Here is a 17,991-nt window from a genome sequence, read left to right on the forward strand (position 1 = left end):
TAGCTCTTTCAGTGTTATGCAGAGAACAGCGTCTGTCGAGGTCACTTTTGAGTCAGCGCGAAACGCCGTGTGCTGTCAGTTTGATTTCATATTGCTCGTAGCGGCGCCCGGCTTTTGTCTGTCAAACGTTAGGTTGCGCTTCTTCATGCTGCATCGTCGACATGAGTGGAGCTTTTTAAACGTCTGTACTTACTGCGCCCCATAAGAAATCGTTTGTCCCCGTTCAAAAGAGATTTTGCGATGTCCTGCAGCGTTCGCAAAGCAAACCTTTGACAGTTTGAAAAGAGGAATTTATTCTGCTTCCTGTGCGTGCAGTAGTTACAAAGTTGAACGTCTTTACACGATCTGCTGCAGTTTTCAGTGGGCGGGCTTTGTCAGATGGCTTGGAAAAACGCACTGTGTTTCGGCTCGGGAAACATCATGAGCAGTGTCCTGCATGTTTTCTGTGTATAGCTGTCTTTTGACGCATACAGAATTCATTCGAAATCATTGATTTCTCCAATTATCAAGGGTCCCTTAAAGGATGAGTCAAAGTAACGTCTAATCGGATTAGTTTCCTTAGAGCTGGTTCAGAGTTTGCTCAAGAGTTTACCTTTCACAGATGTGCAAAGAAGAATGTTGGAGGTGCACGCTTCAAGGTGCCTTACAGTGCGTTGTTTCCGACACAGTGTGGCCGGGTGTTTTCCGAGTTATCGCACGGATTGGGCACGCCCACAAGCCGAGAGCCGCAGGCGATGAGCCCGGGGCTGAACGGGCCCCACTGGCTAGTTTGTAAGGCCAGGTGCATTGCCAACCACGACCGGCAGCGCAGAGGCTTTGAAGGCGGTCTGGGCTCCTGCAGCTGTGCAGCCACGCACTCTGGTTTCTCTTCATCTCGTACAAATCTTTCACCTTTTACTAAAGATTTCCGTGGAGAGGAGCATGAATGAGTTCCATGCAATTTTTGTGCTTCCCTGCCTTCGGGTGGGGCGCAGCCTGGCTGGTCAAAGAGAGAAAACAAAAACGCTTGCAATCGGTCTTGTTATGGCGATTGTGGCAGTCTGCTCCGCGAGTCCTCGGTCTCCGGCCGTCTGATTGGCGCTCTTTTTTTTGGGGGGTGGGAAGTGTCCGGCCGCAGGGGATCTTGGGACCTCGCTTTGCATAGCGGCTTCCCAGAGTGCGTCGTTTCCGGCACAGTGTGGCCGGGTGTTTTCCGAGTTATCGCACGGATTGGGCACGCTCGCAAGCCGTGAGCCGCAGGCGATGAGCCCGGAGCTGAACGGGCCCCACTGGCTCGTTTGTAAGGCCAGGTGCATTGCAAACCACGACCGGCAGCGCAGAGGCTTTGAAGGCGGACTGGGCTCCTGCAGCTGTGCAGCCACGCACTCTGGTTTCTCTTCATTTCGTACAAATCTTTCGCCTTTTACTAAAGATTCCCGCGGAGAGAAGCATGAATGAGTTCCATGCAATATTTGTGCTTCTCTGCTTTCGGGTGGGGCACAGCTGGGCTGGTCAAAGAGAGAAAACAAAAACGCTCGCAATCGCTCTTGTAATGGTGATTGTGGCCGTCTGCTCCGCGAGTCCTCGGTCTCCGGCCGTCTGATTGGCGCTCTTTTCTTTGGGGGGCGGGAAGTGTCCGGTCGCAGGGGATCTTGGGACCTCGCTTTGCATAGCGGCTTCCCAGAGTGCGTCGTTTCCGGCACAGTGTGGCCGGTTGTTTTCCGAGTTATCGCACGGATTGGGCACGCTCGCAAGCCGTGAGCCGCAGGCGATGAGCCCGGAGCTGAACGGGCCCCACTGGCTCGTTTGTAAGGCCAGGTGTATTGCCAACCACGACCGGCAGGGCAGAGGCCTTGAAGGCGGCCTGGGCTCCTGCAGCTGTGCAGCCACGCACTTTGGTTTCTCTTCATCTCGTACAAATCTTTCGCCTTTTACTAAAAATTTCCATGGAGAGGAGCACAAACGAGTTCCCTGCAGTTTTTGTGCTTCCCTGCTTTCGGGTGGCGGGCAGCTGGGCTGGTCAAAGAGAGAAAACAAGCACGTTCGCAATCGCTCTTGTAATGGTGATTGTGGCCGTCCGCTCCGCGAGTCCTCGGTCTCCGGCCGTCTGATTGGCGCTCTTTTCTTTGGGGGGCGGGAAGTGTCCGGCCGCAGGGGATCTTGGGACCTCGCTTTTCATAGCGGCTTCCCAGAGTGCGTCGTTTCCGGCACAGTGTGGCTGGGTGTTTTCCGACTTATCGCACGGATTGGGCACGGCCGCAAGCTGAGAGCCGCAGGCGATGAGCCCGGAGCTGAACGGGCCCCACTGGCTAGTTTGTAAGGCCAGGTGCATTGCCAACCATGACCGGCAGCGCAGAGGCTTTGAAGGCGGCCTGGGCTCCTGCAGCTGTGCAGCCACGCACTCTGGTTTCTCTTCGTCTCATACGAATCTTTCGCCTTTTACTAAAGATTTCCGTGGAGAGGCGCATGAATGAGTTCCATGCAATTTTTGTGCTTCTCTGCCTTCGGGTGGGGCGCAGCTGGGTTGGTCAAAGAGAGAAAACAAGCACGTTCGCAATCGCTCTTGTAATGGTGATTGTGGCCGTCTGCTCCGCGAGTCCTCGGTCTCCGGCCGTCTGATTGGCGCTCTTTTCTTTGGGGGGCGGGAAGTGTCCGGCCGCAGGGATCTTGGGACCTTGCCTGCATAGCGGCTTCCCAGAGTGCGTCGTTTCCGCCACAGTGTGGCCGGGTGTTTTCCGAGTTATCGCACGGATTGGGCACGCTCGCAAACCGTGAGCCGCAGGCGATGAGCCCCGAGCTGAACGGGCCCCACTGGCTCGTTTGTAAGATCTGCGGCAGATCGTGTAAAGACGTTCAACTTTGTAACTACTGCACGCACAGGAAGCAGAATAAATTCCTCTTTCAAACTGTCAAAGGTTTGCTTTGCGAACGCTGCAGGACATCGCACAATCTGTTTTGAACGGGGACAAACGATTTCTTATGAGGCGCAGTAAGTACAGACGTTTAAAAAGCTCCACTCATGCCGACGATGCAGCATGAAGAAGGGCAACCTAACGTTTGACAGACAAAAGCCGGGCGCCGCTACGAGCAATATGAAATCAAACTGACAGCACACGGCGTTTCGCGCTGACTCAAAAGTGATCTCGACAGACGCTGTTCTCTGCATAACGCTGAAAGAGCTAAAGAGTGTTTCTGTTGAGACGTAACAAGCTTGTTTCTTTCTACCATGATGTTACCATGACAAAATCTGTCTTTAAACACCTTGCTCAGTCTCTGACGAGACTGTCAAGAATTGCTTTCGCCGATTGTATTGCAAACCGGCGGAAGCGGGGTATTGGGAAAAGTTTTCAACTAGCAATAATCGCGCATCGGCTAAACCTCACAGGCTACGATACTGCCACTGCGCAAAGCTGACGGTTGCCAGGCAACCGCGTGGATCCTATGGAAATCGTTATCAATCGTCTCATGGCATGTCGTTGCTGTAACGCTTCATATTTGCGGCCGGACACTTCCCGCCCCCCAAAGAAAAGAGCACCAATCAGACAGGCGGAGACCGAGGACTCGCAGAGCAGACGGCCACAGTCGCAGTAATAAGAGTGATTGTGAGCGGTTTTGTTTTCTCTCTTTGACCAGCCCAGCTGCGCCCCACCCGAAGGCAGGAAAGCACAAAAATTGTATGGAACTCATTCATGCTCCTCTTCATGGAAATCTTTAGTAAAAAGCAAAAGATTTGTACGAGATGAAGAGAAACCAGAGTGCGTGGCTGGACAGCTGCAGGAGCCCAGGCTGCCTTCAAGGCCTCTGCCCTGCCGGTCGTGGTTGGCAATGCACCTGGCCTTACAAACGAGCCAGTGGGGCCCGTTCAGCTCCGGGCTCATCGCCTGCGGCTCTCGGCTTACCTGGCAGGGGAGATACCTTGATCAGCCTGTAGTTGGAGTAGTTGGATTGTTTTCTTGTTTTGTGGAAGCAGTGTTTGTTTTGCAGTTTGAGATGGCAACCTTTGGATCCCGCAAGAATGCTGTACGTTTTGAGCTTTTGGATGACCTGTTCATGGATCGTATGCAGTTCAGCAGAAAAGTGTTACAGAAGGAACTTGGCTTTGAACCTCGGCACTTGGATTTCATCTTTGCTCTCCCAGGTCAGAAAGCATTTGAGGTTGTATTTGGTACCTATCCTCTGTTTGAACAATGCGTGGATGTGTTTGAGGCAAAAAGAGGGAAAGTTCCTGCACTTGAGAAGATCAACTTGCAGCCTCTGACACAGAGAGAGAGGAAAACGGTGCATGTTGTTATGTTCTCGGAACTGGCAAAGACGGAGGACATTCACACCTGGCTTAACCAGTACTGCACCGTCCACCATGGAACTGAGGTTAGAGATGTTGACGGTATAAAAACAGGAGCAAGGAAATTCGAGGTTCGCTTACTACCGGACAATGTAAATGGAGGCTTAAGGCACCTGCCCTCTACAATCCGGCTGGGCGCCTGCAATGGCTATGTTTTTTATGTGGGACAACCAAAGGTGTGTCGGCGCTGTGGTGCTGTGGGACACCTGGCATCTTCCTGCACTGTGAAATGCTGCAAGACCTGTGGCAAACAGGGACATTTAGCCTCTGACTGTTCAATGCTGCCAAAGTGCAATTTATGTGGCTCGGAAGGACACGTTTTTAAGAACTGCCCTCACGCCTACGCCAATAAACTCAAAATGAGAAAGGATGAGGCAGTGCTTGTTTCAGCCAAACCGGCCCGAAAAGCCAAAGCAAACAACAAGTCAAACAAAGAACCCTTGTTGGACAAAGAGTCTCAGCCTCCAGCCAGGATCAGTCCTGCTGTGGCTCCGGGGCCGGTGGAAGAGAAATCCACTACGCTCCCACAACCGCAGACTGCACCAGACAAGCACGAGGGTTTGAAAACCCCCGAGAACAGCGAGGACCCCTCCCCCACTCCTGCTCCTCAGAACGAGGGCCAGTGTGGGGCCCCCCGGTGGAGCGGGTCCAGCGACGATACCCAGGATTCAGCGGAGCTGCTTTTCTCAGACTCTGCAAGTGCTACAGATGCCCTCCTCTCCTCCATCCAGTCCATCACGGAGGATCTGCAACAGCTGGTGGGTGAGGGGGAAGAGGAGACTGGTGCATCGGCTGCACCCCTTTCCCCTCAGTGCTCCCAGGAGCTGGACTTGAGGAAAAGGAAAAATGACTCTGTTTTCTCCCCGAGCGAGGAGGAAGGAGAGAATGGCGATGGGGACAGCTGGAACCCCTCCACCCCTCCCTCTACCCCCTTCCTTGAAATGGACTCCGTGAATGCTTTTACTGCTGCCACCCTGATGAAGGCTCATTCAGAGGATGGCTGGCAGGAAATTGGTAAGAAGAAAAAGAAAAAGAAGAAGGTAACAGGTGAGACCGAAGAGAAATGTGTTTTGTAAAGACTGGTTCCACTTTCTTATGTAATATGGCTCTAAACATAATTTCTCTTAACACCAGAGGTATCAATGACGGAGTTAAATGTCAGTGTGTCTTTGATTACCTCCAGCAGAGAGAGGGAGATGTGTTGATGTTGCAGGAGTGTGCTTTAGCCTATCAAGAGAGGTATAAAAGCTTTGAAGATAGGTGGGATAAAGGGCCTTCTGTTTGGTCAGGGGACAATAACAACAGAGCCTCTGGCGTGGCCATTCTTTTCAAAGGATGGGCTTTCAAATTGAAAAGTATTCAGAGGGTCATAGATGGCAGGTTGCTGTGTGTGGATGTGGAATGGGGGACCGTTAACCTGCGGCTAATCAATGTGTATTGTCCTACTGACGTGGGAGGAAGGGTGGAGCTACTCAAGGCACTCTCTCCCCTATTGTTAAGTAGCACAGACGTGATAGTGGGAGGGGATTTTAATTGTATCTTAGAGCACACAGACAGGCAGTCTAGCTCTCCGATAAAATTGGATTCCAGCTCACTGGCCCTGCAAAACTTAGTTCAAGACTTTAAACTCTCAGACACATATAGATGTATATATCCCACAACAGCAGGATATACATGGTCAGGGAGGAATAGCAGCTCCAGAATTGACTATTGCTTTGTCTCAGAGAGAGTGAAAGTTGTTGGGGTCACTCTTCAGCCTGTCTTCTTCTCAGATCATCAGGCTTTAGGGTGTAGAGTGTAACTCCAGGGCGGGACTGTCTTTGGCCCAGGCTTCTGGAAACTCAACACAAAGCTGCTAGAGAACGAGGGGGTAGTATCCCGCTACAAGGAGAAACTATCACAGTGGCTGTCCTTGCAGTGTCTGTACGGGTCAGTAGGAGAGTGGTGGGAGGAGGTGAAGATGAGGACAAAGGTCTTTTTCATGGCTGAGGGAAGGAAGGCTGCTGCCAGACGGAGAGGAGTGCTAGCCAGGAAACAGAGGCAGCTGCAGCGTCTCTACACGATGCTGCACAGTGGCTTCGATGTGCTCGAGGATATCACCCTTTTAAAAAAGGACATCCGGAGCATAGCCGAAGAAAGTAGTCGAGGAGTGCTGTTAAGAAGCAGAGTGCAGTTCTTGGAAGAAAATGAGAAGTGTACTCGCATCTTTTTCAGGAAAGTGGTAGGCTCCAAGTCTGTCATGGAAAGTGTTGTTGAGGAGGGACGAGAGAGAACAGAGCCGAGTGCTATCCTCTCCTGCAGCGAGGCCTTCTACTCAAGACTGTACAGCTCTACAGAGGTAAAGGATGAAGAAATTCATTTTTTTACCTCAAAGCTAGAAAACGTTTTGAGTGAAGAAGATAGGGAAGTACTTGAGAGGGATTTGACAGTAGAAGAGCTGAGACAGGCTATGGAGAGCTTACAGAAGGGGAAAACTTCGGGTGCTGACGGGCTGCCTAAAGAATTTTATTGCACCTTTTGGGATCTGTTTCAGGATCCGCTACTGCTCCTATTCGAGGAAAGCTATAAGACAGAATTGCTGCCTGACTCCTTAAGAGAAGGCACTATCTCTCTCTTGTTTAAGAAAGGAGCAAAGAATGACATAAAGAACTGGAGACCCCTCAGCCTCTTAGGCGTGGACGCTAAGATCCTGCGCCTACAAAATGTAGTGGCCTCACTGGTAGGGAAAGAACAGACTTGTGGGATAGCAGGACGCCTGATGAGCGACAACCTGGCCTTGTTGAGGGATGTCTGTCTGTACTCAGAGGATCGCTCCCTCCCTCTGTGCATTTTAGGTGTAGACCTAGAAAAGGCCTTTGACCACCTAAACCGGCAGTACTTAACATCGGTACTTGAGCACATGAAGTTTGGCCCCATCATGAGAAAGTGGATTAACCTGCTGTACACAGGTAGCAACAGCAGAGTAATGGTTAATGGCAATAGATCACGCCCCTTTGAAGTCTGTTCAGGGGTGAGGCAGGGCTGCCCATTATCCCCCTTGTTATTCGTTTTGGCTATGGAGCCCTTAGCCTGTGCCTTGCGCCAGGATCAGGCCATTAATGGGATACCAGTGCCTGGAAGTGGGGGAGGAGAGGTAAAGACATCTCTATACATGGATGACGTCACCCTGCTCCTCTCTGACAATGCCTCAATTAGCAGAGCTCTGCAGTGCTGTGATCGTTTCTCTTTGGCTTCCTCCGCAAAAATTAACAAATCTAAGAGTGAGATTTTTTATCAGAACTGGAGGGAGCCAATAGAAGGACATGATCTCAGGCTGCAAGAGAAGAGAATTAAGGTCCTGGGGGTGTATTTTGGAGAAGAGATGGGAACAGTAAATTGGCAGAACAAATTGCCAATCTTAAACAAAAAACTGATGCAATGGAAGGACCGAGACCTCACCATGACAGGGAAGGTGCTGGTCATCAAAGCCGAGCTCTTGTCTGTCTTGAATTTTCTGGCTTCTACCTTCCCAATCCCACACCGTGTTGCGGCGGTGCTGAGGAGATTGATGTTTCAATTTCTATGGGGTGGGAAGCAGGAAAGACTCAGAAGGGAAATAATGTACAGGCCGCTACCCTCAGGGGGGAAGTCTGTCCCAGATATTGCTACGAAGCTGCTGTGCATTTTCCTGGCCTCTGTGCTGAGAGGCTTTGCAACAGCACCTGCAGCGCGTACCTGGACTTATTTTTCCAGGCTCTGGGTAGGTAGGGAGGTGTTCAGAGTGTGGGGTGTCAGACCCAAGCTGGACGTCCCACTCTCTGACACATGCCCTGCAATTTATGGGACAGTTAAAAGTTTTCTAAGATCTCACCCAATTGGCCATATTCCCTTCCGAGATGTCAGCGTCCAAAAACTGGAAGATTTCGTTGCACCCCAGAATAATAGGCAGACCCCTGTGGGCATTTTAACATCAGCCCAAACAAGGAAGGTGTGGAAACACACATCCTCTAAGTTTCTGTGCAACATTCACAGAGATTTAGCCTGGAGTGTCGTCCACCAGTGCTTACCGGTACGAACTTTCTTGTACCGTAGGGGCCTCGCTGCGTTAGGGTGCGCTGCGGCGAGGAGGAGACTGTGACCCATCTCCTGTGGTCCTGTTTTTTTGCTAAGGCCTTCTGGGCACAGTTTGAAGATTGGTTGCAGGCTCTCTCGCCCCAATTTACCCTGACCGCTGCTTTCGTCATATACGGCATCTCTCCTGTCAAACTTCCTCCTGACGTGTTTGACAGGATCTGGGCCGTGGTGAACAGTGGGAATGACGCCCTGTGGAGAGTGAGGAACATGGGGCTGTTCAAAGGCATCGAGGTCCCAGTCAAGGCAGCAGGTAGCCTGGCCCTGTTCATCACCCGAGAGAACTATTACCTCAGAGATCTGTGGAGAGAAGGGAGGGAGGAAGCAGAAAATCTGTGGGAAATAGAGAGCATAGGTCAATATCTCAAGAGACTGTGAAAAACATTATCATGTTTAAGTAAAGAATGTGATTTGCACCAGAAAAAAATAAATTGTTACTATGTAACTGTTACCGTGTCAAAATGTAATGAGATGTGATCATATATACTGTTTTAAGTATGTATATTAATGTAAAGCTTTCTGATTTGTGATGTCCTGTATTTTATTGTGAAAAGAAAATAAAGTTCTTAAAAATCGAAAAATCGAAATCGGTTCACCCAGGGCGAGGCTCGGCCATTGCACTCCGGCTGTGCTGACCCCTGCGAATTCCCCAAATAAGGGAATCTCGACTGCATAATTTCTGGTAGTGGGGGACTGCGTCCGCGCTCTCCCCTGATGTGCTTGGTCCAAAATCAGATACGGGAGGGTTAGGACACCACGAGCTGCGTGGCTGCGGAAGGATCCCGGTTCGACAGGAGTGGACGCCGCTGCTGGTTCTCGCTGGCTTTTAGTTAGGGGTCCGGAGAAGCATCTCAAGCTAGTTCCACTACTCCTTCCGGACGTTCATTCCCTTTTCAAAGTCAGTCGTTTTGCTGTAGTCTGCGTTCTTTAGGCTGATTATCGAGGTTAGCCTTTATTTGGTCATGGGGGGCCTCGGTACTGTATGCTGAGTCTAAAGACAGTTTCACCCGTTTTCTGATTGCTCGGTTCTGTACCAGTGCAGACATGTCAAACAGTGAATGGCTGTACCTCTATTGTATCCGTGCTCAATGAATGAAATCGGTAACAAATGAATATATGTCTAGTTATACGAAAAACGAGTGGTTTATCGACTCATCTTCATTTGCAGATTTAGAGGCAGCTTCGATATTCGTTTTACAGACGGGTTTTTTTTCTTTGAATATGGGTCACACACATGCCACAGCAACAAAACATCTCTAGAGATGAGGCTATAGATCACCTTTCCATCCTGCAGGTTTTCCTCCCAAAGCCTACGGCACCAACGGCGACCCCTGCTGGCCGGGAGAGCAAAGGCTTACAGCACCTGGTATTCCCAGGCAGTCTCCCATCCAAGTACTAACCAGGCCCAACCCTGCTTAGCTTCCAAGATCAGACGAGATCGGGCGTGTTCAGGGTGGTGTGGCCGTAAGTGAAAGCCCCGGCGCCTGACTCGCTACTTGAAGCTGTGTGTGGCGGGGGCTCTGTGCCCCCCGAGCGGGACTGAAGGATCGTTCGTGTGCAACTCTTTGGAAAGGAGCTGCTTTCCAAATCGCATTGCGTGCCTGGATGTTGGCGAATGCGCTCCCTTGTGTTGGCTCGTCCCGCACTGGAGGAGGACAAACAATCTGCACGGAGGAGCACCAGGCAAGTCTTCACCAGACAAAAACCTCCAGTGCACAGCACTCTGGAAACATTTCGGGGCTGTCGCGTGTTTATTTCAGCACGTAAAGCGCACCGGTCCAACACGTCGGCCGGGCGCACGGCGCCTCCGCCCTCTTGTGGCCTTGCGGCGTCAGAGCAAGAGGCTCCTTCTCGCTGCCCTTCCGCTGTGTTGCAGGGCCCCGAGAGGGAACCCGGAGCGCGCAATTTGTGGGGGGCGGGGGACCGCGTTTGCGCTCTGCCCCCGGTCTCTTGCGCGAGTACTAAATCTCACGGACAGGGGGGCCTCGTCATTGATTGTTACAGGTGAGACGGGGATTAGGAGGAGACCCCGACTGATGGGTAAAGGGGAGCACTAACACCAGAGGGACACCCCCGGCGTCTCTTTTTGAGAGACGCCCTGGGGTTTCCTAATGGCCAAGGAGGGTCGGGACCTCGGTTTGACGCCTCCCCCGAAGGACGGCGCCTGTTTGTGCAGCAGAGTGTCGCCATCAGGAGGCTGGGGCGTAAGAGAGCCACACAGCCCGCAGGGTGAGCGCTCCCTGCTGGTCCCAGTCACATCTCTTGCAGGAGCAGCAGCAACCGGAGCTTTTCTGGGGGGGAATCTCCCATCCGGGTGCCGGCCAGGCTCACACCTGCTGGGCTGCCCCGGGGGTGAGCCAAGTCGAGAGTCGCAGGGCCAGATCTAGTCACCGGGGAGAAACGATACAAGTGAAGGATTGCTCGGCTCTCGGCACTTGAAAAGACCGACAAATGTCTCGTTCCCGCCGGAGCTGAATGTACCCGCATGTGTGGTGTCGTCTTCTTCCCGCGCCCCACTGTGTTTGCTGTATTGTCTCTGAAGCCGGCCCCCCCGAGACGAGACGGGCTGTTCCTGTGCCCCAATTAACACTTTACAGGTGCCATTCCCCGGCATTGTGGCCATTGTCGGTGCTCACACGCGATAAGATAAGGCGGAGGAGAGCGGGGCATGCCCAGCGGCAGACATTCAAGGAGGGGGCAGTGCGAGGTGAGGTGAGGTGAGGTGCGACACGCCGGAGCCCCGACGCAGCTAATGCGGAGCACTTGTTGGACTGGCATCGAAAGGACGTGTGCGCACAGAGCGAGCCTTCCCTGCGGCGGAGCGCGGGAACTTTCTCCCCCCCTCCCGCTGCAGGAGTTGTGTGCGCTGCAGCGGTGCCGAGAGAAAAGCACAGAAGGCAGCAGGCTCTGGAGAGCAGGTAAGAGACGGAGCCTTGTGGGCAGGCGAGCAGGCCCGTTTTTTGGAAATTGCTGAAAAGGTTTGTTCGGTGTGTGGCAGGCGCACGTCGCGAGCTTGCGTGGCGATATGCCGGTCTGGAGTTATGCAAATGAGGCCGAATTGCATCCCGGGACATGCTGCGAATGCGCAACGGCGACTGCAGATGTGAAGGAAATGGCGCGCTCGTTTTCTCGTTTTGCCCACACTTTTGAGTGTTAGTGTGGCGTGTGAGTGTGCGAAAGAGTGGGCCCAGCAGGAGGCGGTGGCGTGCGGGGCGAGGAGGTGGCCTAGGCTGCGCGATTTGTGCTGTGGGTGCAGGCCGCTTGCAGGGGCCTGTACAACTCATACTTACCTGGCAGGGGAGATACCTTGATCAAGAAGGAGGTTCACCCAGGGCGAGGCTCGGCCATTGCACTCCGGCTGTGCTGACCCCTGCGAATTCCCCAAATGTGGGAATCTCGACTGCATACTTTCTGGTAGTGGGGGACTGCGTTTGCGCTCTCCCCTGATGTGCTTGGTCCAAAATCAGATATGGGAGGGTTAGGACACCACGAGCTGCGTGGCTGCGGAAGGATCCCGGTTCGACAGGAGTGGACGCCGCTGCTGGTTCTCGCTGGCTTTTAGTTAGGGGTCCGGAGAAGCATCTCAAGCTAGTTCCACTACTCCTTCCGGACCTTCATTCCCTTTTCAAAGTCAGTCGTTTTGCTGTAGTCTGTGTTCTTTAGGCTGATTATCGAGGTTAGCCTTTATTTGGTCATGGGGGGCCTCGGTACTATATGCTGAGTCTAAAGACAGTTTCACACGTTTTCTGATTGCTCGGTTCTGTACCAGTGCAGACATGTCAAAACAGTGAAAAACTTTTAGATATCCAGATATTTTTCTTTACTTGCTGCTGAAATTGCACATAAAACCAAACTGTTTCCTAAGTTTAAAAGGTAAGGATTGCAATTACCACCAATGTCTGGCTAAAACTATCCTTTTAATTTGCTTTTGACATACAATAATTAAGAGAGTTTAGCATTTAGAAAGTGTATTATCACAATCTCCAAACTTGACCATCAATTTGATATGTACAGTATAAGGAATAGAAAAAACTGCAAAATTGGTAAAAATTCGTAATCGAGGAAACAACAAACCAACACATTTCCTACATTTCAAATGCATCCTAGAGCACAGTAAAGGCATTAGAAAAAATCCAGGTGTTGTCCAACACTAACCCTAACCCTAGTTCGGGCCCTTACGAACCACACCTCCACAACCTTGCCTACAAATACAGTGCCCAAAATGTAACCCAGATGACTCCAAATCAGCCAGAAACATTCAAAGTTGCACATTTAAAGTATTTTAATGTGTCACCTGTGAAAAACTTACAGATATCCAGATCTTTTTCTTTACTTGATGCTGAAATTGCAAATAAAACCAAACTGTTTCCTAGGTTTAAAAGGTAAGGATTGCAATTACCACCAATGTCTGGCTAAAACTATCCTTTTAATTTGCTTTTGACATGCAATAATTAAGAGAGTTTAGCATTTAGAAAGTGTATTATCACAATCTCCAATCTTGACCATCATTTTGATATGTACAGTATATGGAGTAGAAAAAACTGCAAAATTGGTAAAAATTCGGAATCAAGGAAACAACAAACCAACACTTTTCCTGCATTTCAAATGCATCCTAGAGCACAGTAAAGGCATTTAAAAAAATCCAGGTTGTTTTCCAACCCTAACCCTAACCCTAGTTTGGGCCCTTACAAACCACACCTCCACAACCTTGCCTACAAATACAGTGCCCAAAATGTAACCCAGTTGACTCCAAATCAGCCAGAAACATTCAAAGTTGCACATTTAAAGTATTTTAATGTGTCACCTGTGAAAAACTTTCAGATATCCAGATCTTTTTCTTTACTTGCTGCTGAAATTGCAAATAAAACCAAACTGTTTTGTTGTAACAGAAGAAACAAGGTTCTTGATCCCGAGATGAAGTAAAACAGATGAGTTTATTGCATGCAAGGAACAATAAAGCCGAAGTCTTGTTTCTCGCAAGAAACAACAAAACCGAAGTATTGTTCGCCGTACTGTTACAAACTTTTGGGTTATATACAGTTTTCTTCTCCGTTTCTGACGTCACTCGGTCCGATGGTAAAGAGGGGGGTTCATGGTATTTGGCCAGTTTACGATGTTCTGGGCAAATGGTCAGTTTAACATTACACCCAGGGGGGTTCCTAGCTGGCATCTGCAATCCTTATCAGTTAACCCCCTTTCCTGCCATAAACCCCTGCTTGTGACTTGGAAGTCTAAACCCCCTACAGAAAAGATTAAATTCAAACCCCCGTCTTCACATCTTTCTTCATTCCCCCCTTATAAAATATGGCATACGTCAGTGTAGCCTATTTTTATACATACAATGTCAGGGCAGATCTTTCCTTTCTTGGCGAACAGGTATGTATTGCCATGACATTGTACGTTCCACGGTTATGGCAAGATGTGATACATGTTTTTGTGCACGTGATGATTACAATTATACATATAAACAATACTATTCCTACAAATAAACACTGTAAAAAAGTTCCGCCCCAGGCCCCAAACACAGACTTTACCCAAGATCCAATTCCCCAATTTTCAGTATAATAGTCCTGATATTTCTGTTCCTCATTGTAAATGTGTTGGGCCAGATCTGAGATGTGCTCAGAATTATCAGGGATATATGTGCAGCATTCAGTGCCAATTACTGCACAAGTTCCTCCTTGGGCCGCCAGTACATAATCTAAAGCTAGTCGGTTCTGCATGGCCACTGTTCTGAGGGCTACCATCTCATCATTAACAGCCTTCAGACTAGATGAGGTAGAATTTGCTAATTCTTCTAAAGTCGAAGCCATTTGAATTAACTCTCGACTCAGAAAGTTCATGCCGGCTTGTGGAAATATTATACCTAAATAATATTCCCAATCAGCCAATTTTCTTTGTGGTCTGTGGTTAGGTCCGAAGGGGGTGTGGGTTTGAACACGGATATGAGGAACCACATATCCTAAATAACATGAGCCAGACCACTGGGCTGGCAACCATGGGTAGGCTCGTTTTCCACAAATGAAATATGTTCCGTTTGGCGCTCCCCATGCCTCTGAAAATAAGAAACTTATACCGAAATTGTGGGGTGTGCCGATCCCATCCTGGAATTTGGAAGGTAGAGGTGGATATATTTGCAGCGATGGTAAGGTTGCAACGACTCCATCCAACCAAGTGCAGACCAATTAGTGTGCTGAAAACATATGTTTCCCTCACGTTCCTTATTGAGAGTCAGGTATGGTGGTGTATGGCTTCTGTTATATTTAGGAGCGTAAGAGCCTGTGAAACTCGTGGGCTCTAAGCCTCGCTCCTGTAGATATTGTAATGTTGTGCAGGTTAAAGTCGTGTTATGGCAACCCCCCATAGTTTGTCATATTAAAATCTCCTAAATTATCCCTCCAAATGATCATGCCTATGACTTCCTCGCGACGCCAAGGAATGGCTCCCATAGGAAGTCCTCCCTGTACATATTTGGGTAATGTGGCACACACCCAGCAGGCACTTTGGTTGGTTTTCTTAGCTGTCAGATAGGAGAGGCCTAAAAAGGAATTAATTCCATGTTCTCCTTTGTGGGAGAGATGATCATTAATTCCTGCAGAACATAGTCCTACAGCAACAATTATTGTTATAAACAGAAATGATTTCATTCTGAGTCTGTAAATGGGGATGAGGCTCATCGGCAGTGTGGCGCGTGGATCCAGCGATCTTTTCCTTCCACTCGAACCGCAGACTCGGTTGTCAACAGGATCTGGTAGGGTCCATCCCACCTGGGCTGGAGAACCTGTGAAGGAAATTTCCTGATCCACACCCACTCTCCTGGGATGAGGTCGTGCCCTCCTTCAGGTGGTGGTCCCTACGCCTCCAGGACCTGCTCGCGGGCTCCTTGGGTGGCCTCTGTCAGCAACTTGCAATAATACAAAGGAATGGTTGATCCATCTGAGGAATCCCCAGTCTCAGCACCTGTAAGAGAACTTGTTTCAAATTATTACAGGTGGCTTTTGCTGCGGGAACTAAGGCAATCTTGTCCTTGTACTGCACTCCCCCCTTAAGCAGATCTGTTAAGAGTTGTGCTCACCCTGTAAAAAACATTGCACCCAGGCCCTGTTAAAATTTCACAATGCTAGACACAAAAGGGCCTTATCATAACTGCTTCTATTAGACACTCTAAAGCTGACGCAACTCAGACTTGTGGGTTTCCTTGTCAGGGGAAGCACTCAGAATACCATCAACATACTGAGTGATCACAGCCAGTTGAAGCCACGTGATACCCTGTTCTGCATAGTCATTCTTTGTAATGCATAATATTCCAACCCAATAGATCTGGGATCAAACCACCCATTAAAATCTGGTACTCGGCAAGTAAAACTTGCTGTCCCAATACTCCTGTGGCCTCCTGCCATCTTCCCCTATACATTGCTCTATAGTACACTGTTGAACAGAGGAGTGAAACAAGCAGGACAGTAGTGCTCCAGTATCCCCTAACAGAGAAACCAACACTCAATTAACAGTACATTTTTATCCACTGGACTGGGACAGACTTAGGGAGGCTACAAGGGATTTACAGGATCTAATCGTTAGGTAAACAGATTTTCTCACAAGACGTTATTCTCCCCAGTCTCGATTCTAAACCTACAGCGTTTCAGCATGTCTGGTTTCGAGACATTCGAATAAAACCAAATTGTTTCCACTATTGCAACTAATTGTATAAATTACAATTTATAATAATTTATAATAATACAAAAACTGTTTAACTACTTTTACGTCCACCTGTACTGTACTTATACGTTTCAGACGCTCTTATATTTTCCAATCTCCTTAAGTTGATTTTCGTCAAGTCTCTTTAGTTACGTCTCTAGCCAGTCCCGCTGGCTAAACACACTCACACCGTCATTTAGTAGACCAAAACTCACAGTTACACACATACATGCCGGCACACAAATTCATAAAACACACATACACATCGAGAATATATTTTTCTCTTCGTAATACAATGTGCTGTATTCTTGTTTTACTTCTACATGAATCATTTTAATTCCTGAAGCGCACTCCAGGTTCGCTGCATTTCTAATTTCGGGTGCGGTACTTTAGCCCACCGGTCAATATCTTACGGTTTTGGATTTGATCGTATGGGGGAAATCAGGGAAGGTAGGTGCGATTGCAGACCCCCCTCGACGGGGTGCGAGACAGTGTTAGAGTGGCGCTGTCATCAATGGCGCCAGCCCCTGCTACATCAAGTCCTTTCCCACTTCGAGTGAGAGTACAGATCTGCGGGCGCCCTCCCTCTAACAGGGGAGACCCTGATCCGTCTTTATCACACTCATACCAAGTGTTATCCCAATCAGACCCCCCTTCTCCATATGGCCACTGAGGGAATTGATCCCAATTATTTTCGTTTCCTGCCTGTTTGTTCCCCTGTGGGAGAGCAAGATATAACTTAGTCGCTGGCTGCAGCACATTAACCAGTGCAGCGTGACCAGGAGTTAATTCCTAATTCGTTTCTCATTCTCCTGTACTGCCTCTTTTAGCTTTTTTTTTCCTATACTCTTTCGTAGCGAGTAAAGTATATTTTCTTCCGGGTTTTTATTTTCCCCGTAAACACACTTTTAAGTCACATCCCAATTTCTTTTTTTTTTTTTCGTCATGTATCTGCCACTACTGGTGCCGGCCGTGCACCAGGGTGGGAGCTACATGCTTGTGCTTTTGCCAATCAATACTCATATGCTTTCTTTACAGGCGTCTTCGCCCCAAATTCCCTCTGACAAACTCAGCTTTTTCCATATTTTTCTCCTTCTTTTCCGTCAACCCACACTTTTCCGATATTTAAACGGACCCTTCCACCACTTTCTCAAACCATCAGTTAGCGCACATGTTCGGTCTCTTTAAGATTTACTTTTGTCGCGTGTGAGGTAACAGCTCATTCAGTAGGGGGATGTTTTCACTTGGAAAAACCTGTGCATTCCTGCACTCATTCAGCTAAGGGCATCTGTTACCTCCAGATCTAAATGCCTCTCCGAGACTTTAGAGAGGACTTACACCGCACTGTTCACAGGTAAGAAACGAGACCTCGAAAACCCCCTTTCTTGATCAGTAATTCACCATCCCCAGAACGCCAGCATCGCTGCTTTTGCCCCGGGGTGGACTTACGCACTGAGCTCAATCAGGGCGATTCTCGGGTCTCAACGTCCTTTAAATCCTGCTACTTAATGCTTTGCTCTTTTATTATGAGGTGTGTTTATGTTAGTGTCGTGCGTGTGTATATGTATTTCACAAACAAGGAAAACACCAAAAACATACATACATATATCTCTTCTACTCCTGTTTCCTTTAAAACAAAAAAAAACACGCCACGCCAATCTGTGCACGATCAAGGCGTAGCTAATCTCAGGACCCCGGGCGTAATTAAAGCCCACACCAATCCTGGATTATACGTGCATTTAATGCACCACTCAGCTCCAGAACCCCGGGCGCAATTAAGGCCCACACCGATCCCGAGCCACAGAACTCCGGGTGCAATTAAGACCCACACCAGTTCTGACCTTCAGAACTCCGGGTGCAACTAA

At 49.2% G+C, this 17,991-nt stretch overlaps 9 non-coding genes across 9 annotated transcripts; 6 read left to right on the top strand and 3 right to left on the bottom strand.

Moving 5' to 3' along the window:
- The first annotated feature begins 853 nt into the window (after positions 1–853).
- On the top strand, positions 854–970 carry LOC138230268 (U5 spliceosomal RNA). Its single transcript, XR_011186298.1, has one exon. It is a non-coding gene; the product is annotated as a U5 spliceosomal RNA (small nuclear RNA).
- A 391-nt stretch (positions 971–1,361) lies between these two features.
- Positions 1,362–1,478, top strand: LOC138230306 (U5 spliceosomal RNA). The gene has a single exon (XR_011186336.1). It is a non-coding gene; the product is annotated as a U5 spliceosomal RNA (small nuclear RNA).
- Positions 1,479–1,869: 391 nt separating this feature from the next.
- Positions 1,870–1,984, top strand: LOC138230321 (U5 spliceosomal RNA). The gene has a single exon (XR_011186351.1). It is a non-coding gene; the product is annotated as a U5 spliceosomal RNA (small nuclear RNA).
- Positions 1,985–2,377: 393 nt separating this feature from the next.
- On the top strand, positions 2,378–2,494 carry LOC138230317 (U5 spliceosomal RNA). Its single transcript, XR_011186347.1, has one exon. It is a non-coding gene; the product is annotated as a U5 spliceosomal RNA (small nuclear RNA).
- A 755-nt stretch (positions 2,495–3,249) lies between these two features.
- LOC138230218 (U4 spliceosomal RNA) lies at positions 3,250–3,391 on the bottom strand. The gene has a single exon (XR_011186253.1). It is a non-coding gene; the product is annotated as a U4 spliceosomal RNA (small nuclear RNA).
- A 230-nt stretch (positions 3,392–3,621) lies between these two features.
- Positions 3,622–3,738, bottom strand: LOC138230280 (U5 spliceosomal RNA). Its single transcript, XR_011186310.1, has one exon. It is a non-coding gene; the product is annotated as a U5 spliceosomal RNA (small nuclear RNA).
- A 5,247-nt stretch (positions 3,739–8,985) lies between these two features.
- On the top strand, positions 8,986–9,145 carry LOC138230166 (U1 spliceosomal RNA). Its single transcript, XR_011186205.1, has one exon. It is a non-coding gene; the product is annotated as a U1 spliceosomal RNA (small nuclear RNA).
- Positions 9,146–9,782: 637 nt separating this feature from the next.
- Positions 9,783–9,901, bottom strand: LOC138230219 (5S ribosomal RNA). The gene has a single exon (XR_011186254.1). It is a non-coding gene; the product is annotated as a 5S ribosomal RNA (ribosomal RNA).
- Positions 9,902–11,713: 1,812 nt separating this feature from the next.
- LOC138230125 (U1 spliceosomal RNA) lies at positions 11,714–11,877 on the top strand. The gene has a single exon (XR_011186170.1). It is a non-coding gene; the product is annotated as a U1 spliceosomal RNA (small nuclear RNA).
- Positions 11,878–17,991: the final 6,114 nt, after the last annotated feature.

This window comes from Lepisosteus oculatus, unplaced genomic scaffold (genome assembly GCF_040954835.1).
Source record: "Lepisosteus oculatus isolate fLepOcu1 unplaced genomic scaffold, fLepOcu1.hap2 HAP2_SCAFFOLD_48, whole genome shotgun sequence".
In the NCBI taxonomy this organism is placed as follows: Eukaryota; Metazoa; Chordata; class Actinopteri; order Semionotiformes; family Lepisosteidae; genus Lepisosteus; species Lepisosteus oculatus.